This window comes from Felis catus, chromosome D2, assembly GCF_018350175.1.
Source record: "Felis catus isolate Fca126 chromosome D2, F.catus_Fca126_mat1.0, whole genome shotgun sequence".
Classification (NCBI taxonomy): domain Eukaryota; kingdom Metazoa; phylum Chordata; class Mammalia; order Carnivora; family Felidae; genus Felis; species Felis catus.
This window is the reverse complement of record NC_058378.1, coordinates 40,305,249-40,330,705: the sequence shown is the minus strand read 5'-3', so window position 1 is coordinate 40,330,705 and position 25,457 is coordinate 40,305,249. Positions and strand designations below refer to the sequence as shown.

Sequence of the window (25,457 nt, the reverse complement as noted above, 5' to 3'; positions counted from 1 at the left end):
CAAAAAGCATGCTAATTTTAATTGTTGCAATCAACTCAGCCAATTAGTGTTGTAAAATAAGACTTAGTGGCCACGTTGGCCATGTGCCAGTGAATAAATCATCCTAGACTCTGGGTCTGCCATCTTGTGGATACTTCAATAACTTTTCAGTATCAAAATTGATCGCATTTATCACAGCCATGCTTTGCTGCAAGATAGATAAGGCACCTAATATTTTCTCTGGAAATAGATTGTCCTGTCTCAACTCTTTATCCCAGGCAGTGGGGCTTTGCAATCCCCCTGATATTTCTAGGATAAAAGCTAAAAATATCAATTATTAATCATATTAAAACTAATCATATGTATTTAATGCCTATAAAAGTATTTTATATAATTTATTCATTATTTTAATAAAAAATGTACATGTGTCCTTCTATACTGTGTGGGTATATACTAATTACGCTCACATTTAGAGGTCTATTTACTGCCAGAAGACAAAAGGAAATATGAGTGTCATGCACATATATAAATCTACTTAGAGATAATAGGTACCTTATAAATAAGACAGCATTGTGCCAGGATATGACTTCTAAACCGCATCTTGGTCTGTTTTTTTTTGTGTTTATCATTGCATTTGTGTGAACAGAAAAACATAAATTTAAGCTGATTAAATTTGTTTGGGGATATCAAAATGAAATGTATCCTCCTTTTTCCCCTTCACCGTTCAATTCCTATGACAGGCCCACAAGGAAGCCGTGGAATTTGGCCTTTGCACCACCATTTGGAACAGCTTTGGAGTGCAAGATAGATTTACAGGTCTAGAATGAAGGTAGTGTGACTTCAGCAAACGAATTTCTCTCTCCAGGTAACTGCCTCAACATCTGCAAACTTAACATATGTATGAGCCATTCTTAGTCCAAAAGATTAGATTATTCTATAACATTTCCTGAGCATCAAAAGGTTCCAGGCACTGTGGAAGGCAGGGGGGATGCAGTGGTGATAAGACGTGATCCTTGCTTACAGCCTAACGAACAACCAAATAAAAAAAAAAAAAAAAAAATATACAGACATCAACTGTGGAGCCAAAAAGAAAATCTCATGTGTTTATAACTGCTTCTTTTTTTTAATTTTTTAATAATTATTTCTAAAATGTTTGGAAACAATTTGAACTTTGTCATTTAATATGTGGATTAATAGTACTGTATATATACAACTGTTAAACAAATACATGATTTTTTGAGGTGCCTGCTTAGACTTTTACTGATAAATATGTGCAATCAAAACTGTTTGAAGTCCATTGGTCAACCATACTCAAGCCAGCATGTCTTTATGCAAATACATAGCCAGATAAAATGGCAACCAGAAACAAAGTAACCAATAGCTATACCTACGGTTATAACTACATCTTTATTTATAAATATATATGGTTTTATATCTGTACATGATGACTGAGTCCAGCAGACCTAAACGTTAATGATTAACGTGATAAGGAAAATTAAAAAAGAAATAAAAACTAGGGACGCCTGGGTGGCTCAGTCAGTTAAGTGTCCGACTTCGGCTCAGGTGGTGATCTCATGGCTCATGAGTTCAAGCCCCACATCAGGCTCTGTGCTGACAGCTCAGAGCCTGGAGCCTGCTTTGGATTCTGTGTGTGTGTCTCTCTCTGCCCCTCCCTGCTTATGATCTGTCTCTCTCCCTCAAAAATAAACACTAAAAAAATTTTTTTAACTATAAAAATAAGTAATATTATACCTGAAATCATAGTTGAAAACTCCTTCAAACTCTTAATTTGCTATAAAAAGCAACTCTTAATGTGTCATTGGGAATTATTAGAACAATAAGAAATAGTCTTACATATTCAAGGACTCAAAAAGCATAGCAGGTATTCCCACAGCCTAAAAGAAAGAAATTCTTGAATACATATTCTAATCATCAAAGAAAGATTGAAATAATGAGATAAGTCACAGGAAAGTCACAGAAATGATTTTGAAGTGAGCTCAAGCCACTTAAAAGTAGAGGTAATTCTAAGTCTTACAAATGTGGTTAGAAAGCTGAAAAATTGGTCTAAACATTCTTCTTTAAAAATACATAGGTCAAAAGCAATTATGTATAATTGTACAGAAATAAACTTCAGGTTCTCTTAAGAAACACTTGAAGTTAGGAAAAGGGAGAAAATGTGTCTTAGGTTCAAACTTCAACTGGGTAACTTCAAGGTACTCTTGATGTAAATAATTAAAAATATAAGCACAATATACTTTGGAAACTTTTAAGAGTATATGTCTTCTGAGGACTAGGGGGGAAAAGGAAGTTGTTCAATGGATATAGAGTTTGGGGTTTGCAAAATGAAAAGGTTCTTGAGATCTGTTATACAACAATGTGCCTATGGTTAACACTATTGTACTGCACACTCAGAAATGGTTGAATTGGGGGCACCTGGGTGGCTTAGTCGGTTGAGAGTCCGACTTCGGCTCAGGTCACGATCTCACCGTTCGTGGGTTTGGGCCCCGCATCAGGCTCTGTTCTGACAGCTCAGAGCCTGGAGCCTGATTTGGATTCTGTGTCTCCCTTTCTCTCTGTCTCTCCCTGACTCATGTTCTGTCTCCCTCTGTCTCTCAAAATTAAATAAATATTTAAAAAAAATTTTTTTAAATGGTTGAATTGGGGGTCACCCAGGTAGCTCAGTCAGTTAAGCATCTGACTTTGGCTCAGGTCATGGTCTCATGGTTGGTGGGTTCCAGCCCCGCAATGGACTCACTACTATCAGCACAGAGCCTACTTCAGATCCTCTGCCCCCCTCTCTTTGCCCCTCCCCAATTCGTGTGAACTCCTAAGCTCTCTCTCTCTCTCAAAAATAAATAAATGTTAAAAAATTGTTGAAAGGGTGGTATAGGTTTTTGACCAACATAAAGGAATATACATGTCTTCTAAAATTAAGGATAGACAAAACAAAAGAAAATGTTTTCCATACGGAAAAATACAGTAAATATATATATATAGCATAAGAAATAGAAGTCAGAAATAAAAATGGATATAAGATGTTTTAAAGAAATTTTACAATAAATAGACAATGTTTAGGTGTATGACTCTGGAAAATTTGTTTCACCTCCCTAACATTCAACTCTCTCCTCAAAGAAATGGAGAAAAGAATAGCTTTATAGGGTTGTTGTGTGCTAACTACAAGAAATTAATGCATAAGTTATGTTAGATTCAGCTAACATTATTCTAAACGCTTACTATACATCAGAATCCACTGGTCAATAGCCTTCCCACCCTACAAAACTTTACATTACTACCTCAGTCCTTACAGAGAAAAATATTTCAAGTGGGACAAAAACTTAAGCACAAAGTACACAACCATACAAATCTTTGAACAAAATGAGTGACTAAATTTGCAAACTACAAGTAAAGTCTTTCTAAGCAGGACACAAAACCCACAGATCATAAAGAAAATTACTGATGAAAGTTAAGTGCAGTAAATTAAGATACATAACTGAGAAAAGCAAATGGAAAGCTCTGTGCCTGTGTTTGTTAGAGAGATAATACTTTTAAAACCTAAAACAGGCAAATAAGAAAAAGATATCATGGAAACATTAACCACAAGAACGCTGTTCTAACTACATAAACAGTAAGCAAAGAAGATTCTGGGGCACCTGGGTGGCTCAGTTGGTTAAGTGCCGACTTTGGTCAGGTCGTGATCTCATGGTTGATGAGTTTGAGCCCCGTGTCCAACTCTGAACTGACAGCTCAGAGCCTGGAGCCTGCTTCAGATTCTGTGTCTCCCTCTCTCTCTCTGTGCCTCCCCTGCTCTTTCTCTCTCTCTCTCCCAAAAATAAACAAAAACGTTAAAAAAAATTTTAAAGCAGATTTTAAGGCAACAGTATTACTCGAGTAAAAAGGGACATGTCACTACAAGACTCCATTCATTAGGCAGATAGGCAATTTTAAATTTGTATGCAACTAAAAACAGAGTATCAAAATATATTGAGCAAAGATTGACAGATCCCAAAGAAATAGAAAAATCCACAATCGTAAATGATTTGAACCCATCCCTCCCGGTAACTTAGAAAGAGTCAAAGGGCTAATTTTTTAAATTCACAAAATGTTACACAGTCTTCCTAATATTTCACCAACATTAAACAGCAGGTGTCACATGGAACAAATGCAGTGTTGGGTGAGGCCTATCTAGAAAGACAATGTTTTACAACTATTTGGTCCCATTATAAAGGGAAAAATAATGTAAGTGAAACTTACAACTTAAGGAAGAGCAGGGCACCTGGGTGGCTCCCTTCGTTAAGCATCCGACTGCTGCTCAGGTCATGATCTCAGGGTTCCTGAGTTGGAGCTCCGCATTGGGCTCTCAGCTGTCAGTGCAGAGCCTACTTGGGATCCTCTGTTCCCCTGTCTCTCTGCCCCCCCCTCCACTCATGCTCGCTCGCTCACTCTCTCTAAAAAATAAGCAAACCTTAAAAAAAAATTAAAGAAAAACAATGAAAGATGTCCATACATCTGTGCTTCCCACCGGCACTTTGTTAAAACCAAATCTCCTTCTTGTACTCTATGGATTATATTAACCCATCCTAAGTCTCCAACTTTGTCTCTGCCAGTCTCCCATCCTTCCCAGATGTTTCCATTTACTACAGTTTCTTTTTTCATTTTCTGACATCTTTTATCTCAGAGTTTGAATGTCACCTCTTCAGAAAGGAACTTCCTTGAACACTTCATCTGATGCAACCCCTCCCCATTATTTTCATTCTCCAAACCTTGCTCATTTCCTTCATAACACTTACCAAAATTGAACGTTCTTTGCTCATTGTCTCCTCTTTTTAAAATCTGTGTCTACCATGAGATTGTCCACCCCATTAGAGAACAAACTACGACTGCCTTATCAGCCATTGTATCCCTAACAGTTAGCACTGTGCCCAACACAGGAAAGATCGTCCGTGATGTTTGTTGAATGAGAGACCTCACACTTTCAGACAAATATAGTCAAGCGACACCACAAGTATTAGGAAAGAGAAATGGTATGTATACAGATGCAGAGATAATTTTAAATTACGAATCTATACAGTCTCCATTCATATAACACACTTCAAACTCTAGATAACATGAAAAACTGTGTATGAATATATGCTGTGTCGGCTTACTCAAACATTATGTACTCCCCACGTAAAACCTGGGCAGTAGGCTTTCTTACTCCTGTTTTGTAGATTAGATAACACTCCTCAAAGCTAAGCATTGTTTATGACAATAAAAAATTGGAAATGCCTCTGGCATTGGAAGTGCCCAATATAAATGTTGGGAAGATTAAATCATGACCATTCCATTAAAGGAAATAAGCTAAAATCATGACAAATGATGATGTACAGCCGCACTTACTTTGAAACATGACTAATGTATAGTATCAAATGAGAATAATAACTTACAAAGCAGCATGTAAAATATTGTCCCATTCTCTATAATCATACATAAACACATATTTTTGTAAGGAAACATATTAGAAGGAAAAAAAAGTCTGAAAGAACACACCAAATGCTTTTAGCTCTTGAGAGCAGTATTATGGATGACTTTCGTTGGCATCCTTATAAATTTATTTATTGTCTAGTATTTTTATACTGTTTATATCACTCATAATCGGCATAAAACTTCCTTTTTAAAAATCAATATACAAAAATGAATAATATATTTGTTCCATGTCTCTAAGAGCCTACAATCATATTCGAGTCAAATAAGATAACATAAAAAGGGAATATGTATTTGATCACTCTTCCTTTTGTAACCAATCCCAAGCACCTCTCTAGAAACAAATAATGTTTCAGTCCGTTTTGAAGGAATGATCCCTTCTACTGTTTTGGATCAGATAAATTAGAAAATTGGGGAAAGCACAGGTAAATATGGTTCCACTGATGGTGGGTAAGCCGCCCCTCCTTAAGATTCCGCACCTTTGATTTCCTTTCTGCCTCCTTGTTTATATGAAATGTAGTGTAAGTGCCTGACATTTGTGCCAGGCATTTGTTTTAAAAGACATCCATCCTGAGTAAACATATTGCCAGCTGTATGACACAGCTACTTGCAACACAACCAGATAAAGAACTAGGTCATGCACAGTCATGAAATTCTCCTTCAGAAAACCGGGTGACCTAGATAACTGACCGCTTGAGCGACCCTGCCTCCAGTGCCCTGGTTTCCATTTTTATGCTTCAGATTAGCCAATAATGTGGGGTGCTGTGAAGCCCCAAGACACCCAGCCATCAGTCTCTTGCAAAGGCAAAGCCACAGGTTCTCCCCCCACAACTCCCCCTCCCCACCTCCCTGTGACCTTGCTGTGTAGTCCTGGGGCACGTTGTATATCCTCCAGGGCTTTTTAGTGATAAATCTTGTTCCTCAATGTTCCCTGATGGTTTTTTGCTGAAGTGCATCCTGCAATCATACGAACCACAAGGGCCAGCCCACCCACGACAGTGGCCCCAGCTGGGGAAATGTGGGTGGAGCTTCTACAAGTAATATGCAAGAACAAGTGCCACAGGCATTTCTAGCAAGAGCATTAGCATCAGTAGGTTGGGACCAACACAACATGCACCAAGTAAAGATACCATTGCATTTACTGAATGGTTTTAAGGAAGTGTTACTTGTGTCATAAATCTGAAAGATTGTATAATAAATAGATAGGCAATCGCCCCAATAGGACAAAAGAATAGAACCAAAGATATTAGCAAAAAATAAAATCTAATTACATTTATACTACATTTTTAGTCTTTCAGTTTCCATTATTTCCCATATAAGGGGCGGTAATACCAAACCTAAAAAATTGCAATTTGTTGACTTTAAAGGTAAAACAGCTAGTTATTTTACCAACAAAATGGATTTATTTGGGAATAGCAGGGGAATGGTAATTTGGGACACTAAAGCTACGGCAGACCAGAGGCAAGTCCCAGAGATGGAAGGAAAGTTTACAAAGAAAAGAAGGAAGCTGGGCAGGGTTGCTTTGGATGAAATCCGCTGGAAGAAAGCAAGTGTTCATGGTTTCTCATCCACTGAGCTGAGGTATTTTTTTATTGGCTGAGCCTGTTGGTGGGCAAAGAAGATCCTATCTCCTACTGAAGTAGTAGAGTAGGCTTTTTCCTGTTAGGAGTGCAATGTACCTCTCTTCCTGTTGGGGTCTGCAACTGAGAGCAAGTGGTCAGAGTGAAATAAACGTGAGAGGCCCCGTGCTGACCTCCCAACTCCATTTGAAATGTTTCCTTTATTGCATTTCACACTTAAATAATATAATATGTATTTTTAAAAGACTAATTGCCTTTGGAAATTAATTGTGTCATTTTTAATGAATGTGTCAATGTGTCCATGGAACTGGACCAGAAAGTCGTTACATATTCACAACACTCTGTAATCCTCAAAGCACTTTGGCATGTTTTATTTAATGCTCCCAACAACTCATAAATCAAAGCTTATAAATACTTCATTGAATTTGGGAAACAGGTTTAAGTAACCATGGCTTACCTTGCATGTAGGCTGAAATTCAAATTCAAGATGTCAGATTCCTATGGAAATGTTCTTTCCACTAGACTGGACCATCCAATCTCTGAAGTAATTGGAAAGTCTTGCTAAGTGCTGCTAAGCAATTAAAATAAATTGAAGACATAAACATAGTCCTTCTTCAGGAAATCTAGATAAAAAGCATTGCCATTTACATACATAAGACCTAAGATACAGGTTTCGAAGCAACTGGCAAATAGGTACATGGTGCCATGTATATGTTTGTTATGACTAATATTTAACATAAAGGAAGGGGAAGAGTAGGCAAATTTGAGTTAGCCAAGTTTCCAAAGAAGAGAAGGCCTACAGTATGGAAAACATAAGGTCCAGTGTTCTTGTTAGTGCTGTTAGCAATTCCAGTCACAATATTCTAACTCGGTATATTTCCTGTGATGTACACTTGAAATTCTGTGTATGATTGTGATTCATTAGCTACAAGTATTTTTCTGAAGTCATATCCTATCATTTATTGTTCTCACTGTTATCTCAAAGCCTGTAGCTGATGAAGCTATTTAATTAGGGGGCTGCCCAGCCAGGCTGATGTTGAAATAGAAATCACACCCACCAGGGAGTAAAAAAGATGATGATGAGGTGAGTGTCTTTTTTTCTTTTTTCTGATTGCTTGAGCATTTATCTGATAAGGCTTTTGTGATTTCCTCATCTTCTTTTTTGCCAAAGTCACTTTAAATCTAGGGAAAAGTTACGGCGATGGGGTGAGGGGACAAGAAAACACATAGGATGAATGTTGGAGGAAATTACGATGCAGCAAAAGAGAGTTTGGCCTGTTCCAGCCCCAGAGCCCTGGGTCACTGCAGATGCCGATGAGTAAGGGAGCCCTGGTTCTTCATCACCAGCGAGACTCAGAATCACCTCTGATAATTTTTGTAGCTCTGGATGCTCAGGGCTCATCCCAGGCTCATGGAACATGGAGTTTTCAGCTATATTTTACGTCAAACAATTCATAGAGGAGTATGATGTACATCTCTGGTATTAAGTTCTGGGCTGGATGAATTAACACTCCCTGCAGCTCTTAAAACCTATGACTTTCATATGGACTTTCTTACCACTTCATTTTACAGAGGAGCTTCTGAAGGATAGCAGAATTTGCCACTAGTCTGTCACTTTGACATAATGATTATTTTGAGCTGAAGTCAGCTGAGAAAGAAGTAAAACTCTCTGTCCTCCCCCTATTTGCCTAAAAGGAGGATTTAAATTTATAAATCTCTACCAGAAAGAACAAAAGCTAATCAGCAGAGACGACTTTAGACTCTTACAAGCCTGGAGATGGCACCAGAGGAATCTGGGTAACAAACTTTACTAAGGAGACTTTCTCTACCAGTAGGTTCCTAAATATTTGCCTTTCCACAATTTGCCACCCCACAGACATTCAAGGTCCTTTTCCTGTGTCTTGTCATTTATCTAAAAGTTTACTGGGTTTTTGTTGCTGTTGTTGTTGTTGTTAAGATGCTACAAAGCCTAAGCTCTAGCCACCCCTTTGAGTTACTCATCCCTGAGTTTCTCTCATGTGCATATGAGATGCACACCTTAATAAAGCTCTATTTGTTTTTCTCTTGTTAATCTGTCTTTTGTTACAGAGCCCTAGCCAAGAACCTACAAGGGTAGAAAAGGAAAAAACTTCCTTTTTTCTTTTTCTACACTTCCCTATAAAAGGAAAATTATAGGAAATTCTTTAGCGTAGCATATGCCAGTTTATAGTCATTATCTTCAAATAGACTGTTGATACTCAACTGTCCAAATAGATTACTGCTAACTGATACCAATTCACTTGGTGGCAAAAGTAAAGGGAAGCTACTGGTGTCCTGATAATAAATTAACAAATGAAAATCCTTGACGCTAAAATGATTTTGAAAATGGAACGACAAAAATTGGAGGATAATTTAGGATATTGGCTTTCTGCTATTACCTCAAACTATCCTTGCTTACCATACAATCTTTGTAAGCAAGCTCTAATTGTTACTTTCCTTATGCCTAGAAGAGAGGTAACCCCTATAATCTAATCAGTCCTATAAAATTTCAAGATTTTAATGCTTGATAGCTCCCTAATTCTGACTGCACTACCAGTATCCTGGAGAGTGAGAGGCTAGATTAATATTCTTTAGTTATGAAATTTGCATGTGTATACACCCTGAAATTCTTATTGTCACATCAAAGATAGTTTGCTATTTTCTCAAGACTGGCAAAGTCATCTTTGATTTAGCTTAATTAATTATTTATGAACACTGTGAGTTTTCTAGGGCTGCCCTAATAAAGTACCACAGACTGCATGGCTTAAACAATAGAAATTTATTTTCTCATAGTTATGGAGCCTACAAGTTCAAGAACAAGGTATCATCGGGATCGGTTTTTTCTAAGGCCATTGAAGAAAGGACATGTTCTAGGCCTCTCTCTCTGGCATGTAGATGACCACCTTCTCCCTGGGTCCTCATATCATCTTCCCTCTGTCTGTGGCTGTATCCATATTTCCTCTTCTTTTAAAGATACCAGTCATAATCGATTAGGATTCACCCTAATGACCTCATTTTAACATAATTATCTCTTTAAAGATCCTATCTACAAATATAGTCACATTCTGAGGATTAGCACTAAGAGTTAGGACTTCAACATATGAGGGTGGAGGTGGGTGATTGAATTGTGTCCCTCCAACCCACAACAAACTCTTTTTTCAAGAACATCTTACCCTGATCACTTTGGCTAGTGATCAGATTGTCTGATGATCCTTGTCATCTTGTGCAGATAAAGCATTTGTTGCAATGAGTTAAAGTAAGAGTTGCAATGAGCTTAAAGTAAGAACCTTTATGTCACTGATAATTTCGACTTTAACAAAACATAATTTCAACATTACTTTTAATTCTCTTCATCACTATTCTTAGAGCAAATATGATGGACAGAATGTTCAGTAATGACAGTCAAAAATTCATAGATTTAGAGACAAGTAACCTGGGGTATGTTCTGGTTCCAACTCTGGGGCAGCTTTTGGTAGAAACTCTTATTAGTAAAATATAGAAAATATCAATTTAATAGAAAATTATAAGAATTGAATGTGTTGATTATGTGAGAGTGTTTTACAAACCCTAGGGTTCAAAAGAAAGTGCTTGTGATAATATGCCTTTTGGAGTTAGAAGTTCTGAGTCCAAGTCCTATGGCTACTTATTTGTTTATTCTTTGGGCAATTCGCTTAGCTTCTCTGAGCCTCTGTTCTCCATCTCTTTTAAAAGGAGGATTGATGATGTCTATAATCTTTTAGACATATGTCTCCAAAAAGGATAAAGTAAGATATTGGCAATTGAAACATTAAGCAAATGTAATTCTTGCACAACAAAAATTGTTCCTTTTGTGAGATCTGAGGCTGTATGCATGCAGTAATAAAGTTCCCCCCCCCACCAACCGTCATGCATAAGGTGAAGCTTTGCTCCTTTTGATTATAGACTGTATGCAGCTTCCAACTTTATGATACTTTCCTTTGATTAACCCAGACCTTTATTAGTACTACTCAGTGAATTTAGGATAGCTGCTGTTATGATTTCCCATAAAGGCAGTTACTGCTGTGGGTGTGTGGGTGTGTGGGGGGTGGGGGGGGGGTGTCTGTCTGTCTCTTACTGCTGTGGATGGGGAGTGGGGCAGTTACCAGAGGTAAGCTTTGTGCTATTGAGTCCATCAGTCTGTCTGAATGCCATGCCTGAAGGCACAAAACTTACTGAAGGTGAGAAAAAGGAAAATGAGAATTAAAGAACTAGTTTGGAAAATTATTTCAACCGGAGAAAGACAAAGCAAGAGAAAATCAGAAAGTGAGATTGGGAACACAGGGCCAAAGATGAAATGTGGTTTATATGCATCAAAGGAAGTTTCAAGAATATGCTTCTTGAGTAAAGGCTGCCTAGCATAATGTCCCTACAGTAACCATTTCGGGACAGTTTGCTATGTTTCTTAATACTGACATGGGGGAAATTATAAGGGTCATCTCTAAAAATTTGCTCCTGAGTTCTTGTCAGGTAGAAGTATAGGGGTGGGAAAAAACAAAACAAAACACCCTGATCATATTATAGTTCTATAATTGGAATAATTTCAAAGTTCATAAACAGAACCCTTTCTAGTTCTAGAGAAAGACTGAAATTGGAGACACGCAATTAATTCCTGCTAACTCTTTTGGCAAACATGTATTGACCAATACAGGTTGCTAGACATGGGGCAAGAAACCAGACAAAAATGATAAGTGAGGTTTTCACCCCACCCTTGAGGATCTCACAGACTATAGGCAAGATGGCCACATACCCAGAACATTGCTGTCTGTGAATTAGCACTCTGAGGTTGGTAAGGAGACTGTGGAGGCCAGAGTGAACTCTCTTAACTGTCTTTAGAAGTGGAGAGGTGGGAGTTTCGATTATGTACCTCAGAAGCATACTTCTCTCAAGAAGCATACTACAGAGTTTGGGCCCTCTTTGCAGTCTCTTTACATAATTACCTTTTACCTCTTTCTTACACAATATCTTCTAAAAATGCCTCTCGGTCAAGAGAAGGAAGAGACTGCTTCTCCAAGATGATAAAATTTGCCCATTTATTTGATGCTATTCCTTCCAGATGTCCACGTGAAAGACCAAAGTGCTAAACAAACAGGAAGCATCTAAGTTATAAAGAACTTTTTCCAAAATATCTACCCAAAATACGAAAATAAATAGGAACCACAAGAAATTATTTTTCAAAATTCTACAGAATGTACTGAACATGGGACCATATCAAGGAAAATGCAGCGAAGAGATTTCAGAAATATGAAGAAAAAAAATCTTAGAAGGAAACAGAAGGATAATTTACGAAAAATCTTTAAATAAATCGGGGATAAAAGTCAAAGCTGGGATGGAGAACAGACTGCTGGGCTCTTGGAGTAAGGAACTAGCAAATTGATTACTGGGGAAAATTTCCTATCAATTTTCCTGGTTGAGAATGAGAAAGAGAGGATCAGACTTAACAGAAAGAGAACTGGCACCAAGACTTCTGAAAAGGTGAGCACTCTACACTCTATAAAAAGACTTGGGTAAGAATTTTCTCTCCAAATTTAGCCTCATCAATGTATGACAACAACAGTGAGTTACCTCTCACCCCAAACCTCACGGCAGCAAATTGGAAAAGGTGTGGAATGAAGTTTATAATCTGAAGAAGAGGACTGTAAAATAATCTCCTAACAGACAGGAGTGGGCCGTTCAACTAGGGGAAATGAATCAGGCCCCAACCATCCATACGTTACAATAATCTGGTTGTTGGTATCTGAAGAAGGATACCCTAAAAAGAAGGAAATGGGTCATATGTGGATCTTTGCAAGAATGCATGTGAACAGGGAACACATCCAAACTGTTTCTGAATTCTACCATTTCGTTTACATAGCCATCGCCATTGTCAGGAAGTTCAAAGGTGGGTTTTGCATATTTTCTTTTCTTACTTCAACTGTGTTTTCTCCCTTTCTCCTTACTGTTGCTATTTCATTGTTTCTATATAATGAGCAAATCTACATATATTATGTCTGCGGGAAATTTCACATCCTCTGCACGAGGCACCACGTAAATTAAAATTTTAATTGCAGAGCAAAACTTGACCATGAAGAAATAAGATACTAATAAATTCCATGTATTAATACATCCTATAGTCCAGGCACTATCCTGAGATATTGCTATTATTTGACTTAAGAAATGAGTGAACAACCCTATATGTTCTATAACTTCAAATTTTATGGATGAATAAAATGAGAAATATAAAAGTTAAATACCTGGTCTTGATCCCACAGCTAAAAGGAATGAATCCCACATTCTAAGTCAGTCCTTTTCCTCCAGAGCACATGTTCTTTCTTCTAGTCTGCAGTGTTTCAGAAAAGACACTTTTAAGTACAAGAACCAATAAATACCTCTCTAGGCAAACTGTTTTGACTTTAGCTTCCAAAAGTCCGGTCATAAGGTGAAATTCAAGAAATACATCAGTCTGTAAGCTTAAAATGATGTACCTTAAATGGTCTGGACCCTTTCCATTTGCAAAATATTGACTGCTTCTCTTTCTTCTACTTAGTGTATATTTTACACACAAAATTCCATTTTCATTTACTTCCCTGTTTATACACTAGAATTATTAATCACAATGTCAATAGTAATAGATCGCTTGGAAGGAAAGTGGGGTATGTTTACTAACTAATCCAACAGTAATTGAACCATGAGACTGAAAAACACAATATCTGCTTGAAGGAAAAGAATCTTTCAAATACCTTCGATCATTCATTATCCATTCAACTGTTTTATGAACTGCTGCTCCGTGCCAAATGGTCCACTCAGGACAGGAACAATTCAAAGATGATAATATTTGTATGCTTCTAAGGACCCATAGTATAGTGGAAAATACAACCTCTTTAAAAACAATACAGTGAGGATGATAACTCTTATCTAAGGGTTGTTCACTTGGCCCCAAAGAGTGGGTATTACTTACAATATCAACTGGCATTTGACTTTTTTTCTATTTCCATCTCACATAGTTAAATTTTAGCGGTATGTGGAAAGTCATAAGGCAAGATAAATGGCTTAGGAGTTCAAGTTACATCAAGAAAAGTATATATTAGAGAAATAAGATGAGACCATATCTCTTGTGAAAGATACAATTCGTGTCCCAAAAATGTATATCATATTATGGCTAAAACTAAATACAATGCTAAGGGAGACACAGGAGCAGAACGAAATAAGATGCTGAAACAGTTTGGTTATAAACAGAACCCAGGACATGGTCCTAAAATTCAAACAGGAGGCTAAGGATGTGGATTTAGAAACAGGAAAAAAAAAAAGAAAGATAGGAAGGCTTTACTTAATGGTAGAGGAGGGTCTCTTGATTTGTGGCTCCCAGATTCTTGATTGATTCACAGAGCGAGCTCCATAGGATCTTTCGAATCTTGTAATTATTTGCAAAACATCACATATATGTCCATCTTTTCCAGGGTGGGGGATCCAAAGGTCTCATTAGATTACCTAAGTGTACCCTCAAAAAGTTAAGAATCACAGAACAAGAGGAAGAAAAAGTGAGCGAGCTAGAACATCTATTCAAATCAGAGTAATTTATACTTTTAAATATGAGTAGGCATTTTCTCATCATACATAAACAGGGGGAAAATAAGCAGTTTTCAGATACATGCGTTGAGTGGGTAGCATTAAAAAGAAACAGAGGTGACTTTATCAAACAAGAAACCTTAGAATGATGACAGACAAGCAGTAGGAAATTACAGTGTTGAGCCCAAATAATAATGGTGTCTAGTCTGCATGACTTGAGTTTCATATTCTTTCTATAAATTATCCGGGTATATACAACAAGATAAATGCCCTGGGATTTAACTTTACGCACAATGAATGGTTAAAATCAAGGAATCAGTCACGAGATGCAACTGAGACTCTGGTTTATTTGGAAAAGGAGTAAAAATTACTAGATGGGAGTTTCTTTCACTGTCCAGACTTCTCTGTCAGTCTCTCAATGTATGTTTCTACAATAAAGTAAAACATGACTCTTGTACCAACATATCAAAGATAATTTAACTTATTAATGAGTTAAATAACAGGCTTGTAAAGCTGTTATAAGAGCATTTAAGGAACAGAAATTTATATAGTCAGGCTCAACTGGGATAGTGAAATGATTTTGCTAAGTTACATGCACAACTAGTCAAAATTCTACAGGTCCATAAAACTATGGATCTTTGGGATTATATTTTGCTATCTGAAAGAAAATCATTTCCACTTCTGGTGATCAAAAATCGTTTATAACTCCTCAATCCCTACAAGTTTATGTGTTAATTTCAGTGTCTGGACTCTAATCAATAATAAATGAAAAGCCAGGAAACATAATTTCTCCTGAGATTTAAATAATTCCTCAGCAGCCCTAAGGGATAGTTTTCAAGTTCAATATTGAAATGCATGTAGTCTCAAGTTTTGAGTATATTCTCTTAACAAGTGTCAAGTTTCCACCATTGATAAGAGGAAGGTCTGTCTCAGTGACATAACATTTGCAAACTCTTCCATCTCACTCTGTGCATTCTTGCTTACATTTCTATGGATAACATGAGGTTCAAATAGGGGATTTTGCTAAATTGGGTCCAAGGACAAAAAAAAAAAGAACTTTCATGTCAAAGTTACATGAGGGAAAGATGAGAATAACCAAGGATATCCCACATATGCAGAGGCTTGCTGTTCTGTTTGGCCCTCTTCAGGTGTGCCTTGATTTTGCTTCTGTCTTGGCAGGGTTTAGAGGATCAGAATATGGAACTTGGTAGGGGGTGGGTCTGCTCCTCTGAGGGTCAAGGCAGGGGAGTGTTTCCTAATGAACAAGCCTTTCTCACTCTGTCCAGGGCCTCTCCCTGGACACCTGAGGATTAAGCTTCTCTTCCTCTTGCTGCCTTTATTCCAAACACAGTTCCAGTAACTGACTTATATCTAGCAGTTGCCATCTCTCACCTCACCATCTTCTAGATTATGGTTCCCAGACGTTTGGGAATTGTGGCCATCTTTCCAGACTTCCGGCAGAATTCATAGGCTTCCGAGAACTTCAGGATGTTGGCCCAGAAGAGGGAGCCTTTCCACCAACTGTAACCCAGAAGAAATTGTGATATTGACCATAAATGGTTGCTCTCAAGTCTGTATGCTAATTGCAGAGCACCCATACGCTGATAACTTGCCCTAGGCCTATGTCTTCATACCCTCCCCTTCTCTACCAAGAAGAAACCCTGGTTCTATAGCCCAAATTAAGCTATCAGCCACTCTTTCTGCCATGTTCTAGGAACCATTGCACATTCTAGGAACCCTATACTTGGTCTTCAATCTCCAAGCTGCCTATACGAGTGGGACATATTTCTTTCCCAGTGCCTGACCTGCACTGCCATGGTTTGGGGTTGGTAGTTACATTTGCTCATAACTTTTACAAAGAAATAATGGTGGGAAGTATTCATCCACAAGAATTTAACTCAACAACTGTGTTTCTTTTCTTCTCGGTCAGTTCATCTAAAACGATGTATCTGGTATAGACAAAGATGTTGCAGGAGCAAGCACCCCAACCATACACCTTGCGTTCCAACCACTTTCAGAAGTGATTTTCTCAAAATGAAAAACGACCCCTTCCACCAGATTTTACAACACATTCAGATGTGTTGGATACATGGTAGAGACTGAGGGTGGGGGTGGGTGAGATTCAAGTGGAGATACTACATTTCTCACAAAGAGATACTCAGGGTGCTTACAAAGCCCTCTACTCATCACATATTCCCTAATTTCTTCTATAAGTTCTCAGTTCAAAATTTTAGTTTGAAGACTTTATGCTAGTCTGTCCAACTAGAGGTTTAACTTCTACCCCTGGCAGACTCATCAAATAATTGACTCAATAAAGTTAGTTCTATTCTAAGAAGAATGCCCCTAGTAAGTTGTTAGGAAAATAAAATATTATCCATCTTGCTATACATGCATAAAATTTAGAGACAATAAAGTGTTCTCGTACCGATTTTTATTCAATAGTGGTACCATAATAGCCAGGGGTAATTATCCTACTTTTTATCATAGAAAGAAGCCTGGTAGTCTACCTACAAAGGTTGAATAAGTTAGCCACAGCCATAGGTCTGAGGAGCTGGTGATCTGGGACTCAACCTCAAGCCTTCTCTCTCTTATTCCACAAGTAACTCCTTCAAGCACAAAAGAACATTACAATTTACCTCCCATTAGCCTTCATCAATGGTTCTTTCATAAAGAAAAAGGTGTCAAAAGCTTAAGAATGTCATACCATGTCAGCCAGCACAGACGTTAAGTTAAACTTTAAATATTATAGAAAAAGTGTTATAAGATTTAGAATATCTGTTGCATAGGTAGGGGAATGGAAGAAAGGTTCATAAGAACCTGGAAATGAGAAGTATCATCTTGGCCTCTTGGAGATTATGATACATAATGCATACTGACTAAATCAGTAAAGAGATACAAGCCATACTGAAGAGACAAAATGATCCCCAGGGCAGGTGGGTTCATGAATTCTGACTGCCAAAACTCATCCAAATACGATCCAGAGGTGGAAGCACTTCCCAGACATATTTATAATTGTAAATTACTCTTATGCTCTATTACCTGTCATCTGTGCCCACTTTCATCTGACTCTTTTTTTTTACTCTGTAACTTGGTATATTTGGAGCAAAGGTACACTGACTAGGCCCTTGCCAACATTTTATCCATCTTCTAGTTATTTTCTCCGTTGGCATTCTTATTTGGATGGAATGGAGAGAAGGAGCAATGTACATCCCTGGGGTACTGACATAGCTGAACTGATGGAAGTTAATCTACTAAAAGTCCATTTCCTTAGGGAATGGAAGAGCCTTCACACCCAAAGAGAGAAATACCAAGCAAACAAGCTTGGCCTCTGTTTCAGAAGAAGAACATTATTATCTGACGTAAAAATCTGTCTCCTGATCCAGGCCTTCAATATTCGCATGTGAGTCGTAGAGAAAGGGTTGGTGGCTATAACTAAAAGCTTCCAGATCTGGCTTCCTAAATCTCTGTGAAATACTAGGACACATGTGCTCTATTAATCTTTCTCAGAGAGTCATAAAAAGTAAATTCAACACAGAATGCCCTTTGTTTGGGGCACTGCAGTGAAAAAAGTGTGCAGAAAGGTGGCAGGAGGGCAACGCCATATCTGACAGAAGATGGTGATACCGTTGCAACATGATTGACAGGTAGAAGCAGTGGGGCCACTGGGCTGCTGTATTCAGTAATAAAGTTGGAGTCAATTGGGAGTTGGTATTATATAATGGAGGCTGAAGCAGAACATGATGGACAGGGCAGTGCTCATAAGAAGTAGCAGCATTGGACATGGGTGTGTGTAGAAAAAGACACAGTGGTGACCATAGTTTACTTCTGTGCACAGCATGTAAGACTGTCAGAGGAGGGCCCAAACAAGAGGAAAAGAGAATAAGAATAATAATGAGGAGGAGGAGGGAAGGAAAGAAAAGAAATACTTCTGGAGAAACATATAACTTGACCACTCTTATTAATAATGTCTGCTAGGGGCGCCTGGGGCGCAGTTGGTTGAGCGTCCGACTTCAGCCGGGTCACGATCTCGCGGTCCGTGAGTTCGAGCCCCGCGTCAGGCTCTGGGCTGATGGCTCAGAGCCTGGAGCCTGTTTCAGATTCTGTGTCTCCCTCTCTCTCTGCCCCTCCCCTGTTCATGCTCTGTCTCTCTCTGTCCCAAAAATAAAAAATAAATGTTGCAAAAAAAAATAATAATAATAATGTCTGCTAGGACTTTCAGAGCTTTTAGAAGAGACACACAGAAATTTTAAAGAGGAGAGGGAGAGAATATTGACTAATGATATATAAGTGCATTTGAAAACCTCTATAATATTTGCAAATGTGGAAACATAAAAAAATGATAAAATTGACTCAAGAAAAAAATGAAATCTGAAAAAAAAACCACTGAAACAAACTGATGGCGTGGTAGAAGTCCATCTTTTCAAAATATTCCCACACTGCTATTGGGAGTGTGGACCAGGGCTCTATTCCGGAGACCCTGACTGGCACTATGGAGTCAATACATGAGTTCCTGTGCCAGCTGGAGGCACAGGAACCATGTATCTGTTAATGTTTTTGTTCTGATTGGTTGATAGCTGCTTCTTCTCGATCTTCTCAATTGCCTCCTGCCACCACAAATAACCTGGATCTTTCTCAGGGAACCTTTAGATCATTCATGGTCCATTACCTCAAATAGTGATACCTGGCAGAGCTGAGGTCCCCCAGGAACTTGCTCCAGAACCATGGACAGTGTCCATTTTTATTGGCCATTTCCTGTGGTCATACTCCAAGAATATCACTCTTGAGAATGCATGCAATACATATAACCCAGCAACTTTTTTCTCTAGATCATATGCCACAAAGGAGTCTCACACAGATCCATAAGGGCACATGTATAAAAATGTTCATTACAGTGCCTGGTAGCAGAGAGTTAGACCTGGTGTAAGTGGCTATCATTTGGACAAGTTAAGCATGTTGAATATACACTGAACTTCTTCTCCATAATCATTGGAAGCAATAGATTATATGTACAAACATGGTTCCATACTAATAACATGGAACTGTATAAAATAAATAAGAAAGAGAATGAGATATTTATGAAAATACCACTTCCATAAATGAGTGCAAAAGATGACATATCAGTCCAAACTTTGAAAATCTCCAGCTTCTCCCTCCAAAGAAGAAAAAAACCCACATTAGTCAAATCAGAAAAATTTTCCATAAAGGTATAAATAGAAACAACTATGTGAAATGAAGACACAAAGTCAAAGTTTTGTTGAAAACAAAACCAAACCAAAAAAGGTCTTGAGCAGACCAATGATCACAGTGTGTCATGACATGAGAAACGGGTTTAAGTTATCCATTTCAAAACATAAGAAACAAAGGAAGTGGGAGGCAGGTAGGGAGGAGAGGTGGAAAGACAGCAAAATAACATATATTTGTGAACTATTTTTAAGCATAAGCCAGACTCTGGGAAGCCAAAACACAAAATTCTGGGGGCATTCAAAGCATGGGTTACCAGAAAGAATGATGGTGAGCCCACAGACAAGGTTGATGGATGAAAGAAAGTGAAGGCCCCCGGTTGGAAGCTTGGTTGGATGGCCGGTCACCCTTTCCTGGGCAGCCCCTCTCCTTCAACCTCACCGTGGCCCTTCTTCACAAAGCCCCACTAGCATGAATATTTGTTTAAATAGTCCATCTTATATTAAAAAATAATTAATAGTCAGAGATTGGATTGGTTTCCGCAAAGACATGTCAATTATTGCCGAAGCAGTAGGCATTGCATAAAAGTTGTTTGAGTGTAGAAGATGGGGGACAGCACTCTGGGAACCATTATCCCCCATAAAATTTTATAGTTACATTTTCAAGTGGCCCAAGGCCATATTTCATGCAGATCCTATAAGCACAAAAGCAGCACATAAAGCATATTTGTTTATGGTATCGGCTGATGGAGAAATGAGAATTTCCACCAGGGCAGGCAGCCAAACCAATGCAGAGCAGGATCCCACAGAACTTTACAAGCTCAATGGCACTGGCCAAGCCAGCGGAGGATGGCCAGAAATCTTGTCTCTTAAAGTAAAGGTGACCCCAGGTGTGAGGAATCTCTCCAGGCTCAAAACTCCCAATAAACTTTAACTCCCTTTAGAGATGAACATTCTTTTACATTATATTTAGTTCTGTCTACTCTCCCTAAAGAGACCAAAAATTTCTTTGATAAGAGAACTTATATTTCATTCAGCCTTGTTCCTGAAACACAGTCTAGTACAGAGAATAAAAATTCTGTGTTTGGTGGTGTTGACTGATTAGTCAAAGCGACTAATCACTATTAGTCAAAGACAGTGCTTATATATCTTTGAGGAAAAATACACAGTTTAATAGGGTTATTTTTTAACACGTTTCTGTGCACCAACAGGAGTTCATGGGAAAACTTACCAACCAGCAAATGACTTACTAATAAATGTCTTTACTTCTCAGAATCTATAAATTTAAAGCAGAAAACTTTAAGAGAAAGTGATATATACCTCAATTTCCTGAACTCTGCTCCAAAAAAAACTGTAGCTCTCAATGTTCCAGAGAATCATAATAAACATTTACATACTAAGGGATTAAGGAAATAGTACATTTTTTAAAAAGCTTAGGGGCACCTCAGTGGCTCAGTCAGTTAAGCGTCCAACTTTGGCTCAGGTCATGATCTCAGGGTCCATGAGTTTGAGCCCCACATTGGGCTCTGTGCTGACAGCTTAGAGCCTGGAGCCTGCTTCAGACTCTGTGTTTCCCTCTCTCTCTGCCCCTCCCCTCGTCATTCTCTCTCTCTCTCTCTCTCTCTCTCTCTCTCTCAAAAATAAATAAATAAATAAATAAGCATTTAAAAAATTTTTTTAAAAGCTTATTTTTCAAAACTCAGATGTCCATAAATTTTAGTGTGCCATTGAAACTTTCTATCATCTAACATCTTTTATCGCGTCTACAGAGTTGACGTTCATGAGCACACATTTTGGGAAATGTTGCCCTGGCAGAGGATTATGGGAAAAAGTAAAATAAAGATATTTTACCTCAGTTCTTCCAGTCGTGTTTACTTTGACAGTCTTCAATAGGGAATTTCAGGGGACACCTGGGTGGCTTAGTCAGTTAAGTGTCCGACTTCAGCTCAGGTCATGATCTCACAGTTTGTGAGTTCGAGCCCCGCATTGGGCTCTATGCTGAAGGTGTGTAGTCTTCTTGGGATTCTCTCTCTCCCCCTCTCTCTCTCTGCCCCTCTGCTCTTGCTCTCTCTCTCTCTCAAAATAAATAATGAACCTAAAAAAATACATGAAGACAAATTAAAATGAAACCACAATGGTCCAAAATCTCTGTAGTAAGAGCAGTTCTAAGAAGCAAGTACAGCAATACTGGCTTACCTCAAGAAACAGGAAAAAACTCAAACAATCTAATCTTCCGCCTAAAGTAACTAGAAAAAGAAGAGCAAACAAAACCCAAGGTGAATAAAAGAAAATAATAAGTATTAGAGCAGAAATAACTGACACAAAGAGACAAAGGATAGAGAGAGAAAAAAAAAAAGAAAAAAATTAATAAAACCAAGAACTGGATCTTTGAAAAGATAAATAAGCTGACAAACCCTTAGCCAGAATTGTCACGAAAAGAAGAGAAAGTACATACATAAAATAAGAAAAGAAAAGGGGGAAGTAACAACTGATACCACAGAAATGCACAGGATTATAAGAGAATACTATGGAAAATTATATGCCAACAAAAGGACAACCTAGAAGAAATGGATAAATTCCTAGAAACATACAATTTCCAAAACTGAAAAAGTAGGACATAGAAAATGCCTATATCACACTCGTGCTCCTACCACGAAAGAAGCTAGGAAATAGGGTGATGGCTTCTAGCTTGGCAAGTCAGGACTCAGATGGAAATTCCCTAAACATGCCGTGTTGATCAGTTAGTCTAGATTATGCCGCGGTAACAAAACAAAGCAAAAATCTCAGTGGCTTAAAACAAGTGAGGAGGGAGTACACAGAAAGTGCTCAGCACATCTGAGACCTTCTGGAATCTAGCTAATGGAGGCTCCAATCTCCACATATGATCCCCAAAGCAGAACAAAAAGGGCATAATAAATTGTGAAAGGGCTCTTTAAAACTTTGACCAAGAAGTTACACAAATCACCTCTGCTTGTAATTCGTTTGCCAAAGCCAATCATATGACCAAGCTTAACATTACAAAAGGTAGGAACGTACATTCCTACCCTATTCCCAAAATGAGAGAAGTGATTTGTGTGTGTGTGTGTGTGTGTGTGCATGTGTGTGTGTGTGTGTGTGTGTGTGTGTGTAAATGAACCCCATGATTGCAACATATAGAAACATTTGTTACAAAGAAACCAGAGGGAGCCTTTAAAATGTAACGTATGGTCACCAGCTTCCACTTGAAGTCCTCCAGGAGCTTAGCTTCCTTAAAAATAAAACTCAAACCCCTTGTCATGGCCTTGACCCACCCTCATCTCCTAACAAGCTCCTTGATGACCAGGCTCCAATCACTCTGGGTTCTCTTGGTTTGGAGCCTTGGAACTCGTTCCTTTGCCTGAAGTGTTCCTCCCATAAGTTTTACTTGCCTTACTTTTTTCATCACTTGGTTCTCATATTACAATTTACCTCACATTCCATCATGTGAAACTGATGTTTTTCTTTAGAGTGCTTTTTACCAGGTTAGATGATCCTGTTTATTTACTCACTTAGCTGTGCCTAATCAAATACCGGGCAGGTTGTCGGTGTTTACCAATGTTTCTCGAATGTGTGAGTGATAAAATGAATGAATTTTAAAAATGCCTTATTTGTTCTACCATGCTACCTCTACGTGGACTGAGAACGTAAAGTTGGAATGAGCACAAATCCTTTCAAATTCATAATTGCTGGAATTTTCACATAGAATGCTAACTCTGAGGTTATTTAATCACTCTCTAAAAACTTTCAGTCATGCCCCAGTTTCTTAGAAGAACATAGAAAATAACTTTATAAATCTGGAACTCTTTTAAGATTTTCAGACCCAATTCCAATGTGTGTGTCGGGTTGGGGGGGGGGGGTCCCCACATCCCCTACAACACCAGGAGGAAGTCTAAGAATTCAACTCACCTCTGACACTGCCTACCCAGAGGTAACAGACTGTACAGGTTAAGGACTGCTCCCCCCACTTCAGAGGCCGGTTTTGCAAGCCCCAGGCTGTTACCTGCATACTTCTGACCAATCTTCTATGGACTGGAAGTTTCAATGACCTTCTCCTTTATTCTCTTAATTTGCAAGAGCGGCTCACAGAACTCAGGAAAACGCTTAGTTTTGAGGACCAGTTTATTAAATAATGTGATAAAGGATACAAATCAACAGCCAGATGAAGACATACACAGGGTGAGGCACAGGGAAAGGGTACACAGCTTCCATACCTTCTCTAGGTGTGCCTCTCTCTCCCATCTCTACGTGTTCACCAACCTGGATGCTCTCCAAACCCTGTCTGTTAGGCTCTTTACAGAGGCTTCACTGAGTAGTCAGGATTGATTAAGTCACCATCCTTGGCTGACTCAGCCTCCAGCCCCTCTCCCCTCCTTGGAGGTATGTGTGAGAGGAGAGTGACTAAAAGTTCTAACCCCCTAAGGGCACCTGAGTGGCTCAGTCAGTTAAGCATCCGACTCTTGACCTGGGCTCAGGTCATGATCTCATAGTTGGTGGGTGATCTCGCAGTTGGTGGGATCGAGCCCTGTGTTGGGCTCTGTGCTGACAGCACAGAGCCTGCTTGGGATTCTCTCTCCCTCTCTCTGCCTCTCCCCCCTATCAGAACGAATAAATACACTTTAAAAAATTAATCTTTCTTTCTTTTTGAGATAGAGAAGCAGAGTGTGAGCAGGGGGAGGGGCTCTGAGTTGTCAACACAGAGCCTGACGTGGGGCTTGAACTCACAGACCTCGAGATCATGACCTGAGCCAAAGTTGGACGCTTAACCGACTGAGCCACCCAGGCACCCCAATAAACTTTAAAAATTAAAAAGAAGAGTTCCTTTTTTATTCTAGCTGCAAGTTCTTTATCATATCAGACATAAGATTTGCAAATAATTTTATTCCATCTGGATGTTTCATAAGCTTGTCAACTTTTATTACAAAAGTCAGAAATTTAATAAACGATCCCAAAACTTGTTTTTTCTCTGGTGTTCCCTTTCTCAGCAAATCCACTATTTGGCCCAAACAGAATCATGGCAATTGTCTTTAGCATCTTTCTGTCTTTCATTTATCCTTCTTCTAACACATCTGTCAGTCACCCAGACACATCTGTTTGACCTTGTAGACAGCTCCACTCATCCCCCACTATTTCTCCTTGGTCTCCTCATTGGTTTTCCTGGCTATAGTTTCATAGCCTCCAATCCAGTCCCCTTCTGTGGCCAACGTGGCTTTGTTCATGTGCCACTGCTTTGATGATGTGCCTGTTTTACAGGGACCCTTTCAGGGACTTACTATTACTCTATGGGGAAAGGTTTCTTTAAACTTGATCCTGACCTGAAAGATCATCATCTCTCCCTTGACTTGTTCCCAGCTCTGTTCTTCTCCACGCTCACTCTTCCACTTTATATTCCACGCACATTGAACCACGTCTAGACCCTCAAAAGTATTATCATTCTTCTGTCCCTCACGCCCTTGTCTGTCCTTCCCCTTCTACCTAGATCAAAAGGGGGCATTCATTTTTTGTGGGACTATCTTCTACCTATCTTTTTTCCCTGCAGAATATAAGTTCCCTGAAGAATATAAGGGGCACCTGGGTGGTTCCGTCAGTTAAGCTTCCAACCTCGGCTCAGGTCATGATCTCATGGTTTGTGAGTTCAAGCCCTGCATCAGGCTCTGTGCCCGCT

At 38.8% G+C, this 25,457-nt stretch overlaps 1 long non-coding RNA gene across 1 annotated transcript; it reads right to left on the bottom strand.

Annotated features, from left to right (window-relative positions):
• Nucleotides 1–6,787: 6,787 nt before the first annotated feature.
• LOC123381036 lies at nt 6,788–16,233 on the bottom strand. The gene is made up of 4 exons (XR_006587539.1): nt 15,990–16,233; nt 14,359–14,530; nt 13,286–13,371; nt 6,788–7,590 (listed from the first exon to the last, which is right to left on the bottom strand). It is a non-coding gene; the product is annotated as an uncharacterized LOC123381036 (long non-coding RNA).
• Between the last annotated feature and the right edge of the window lie 9,224 nt (nt 16,234–25,457).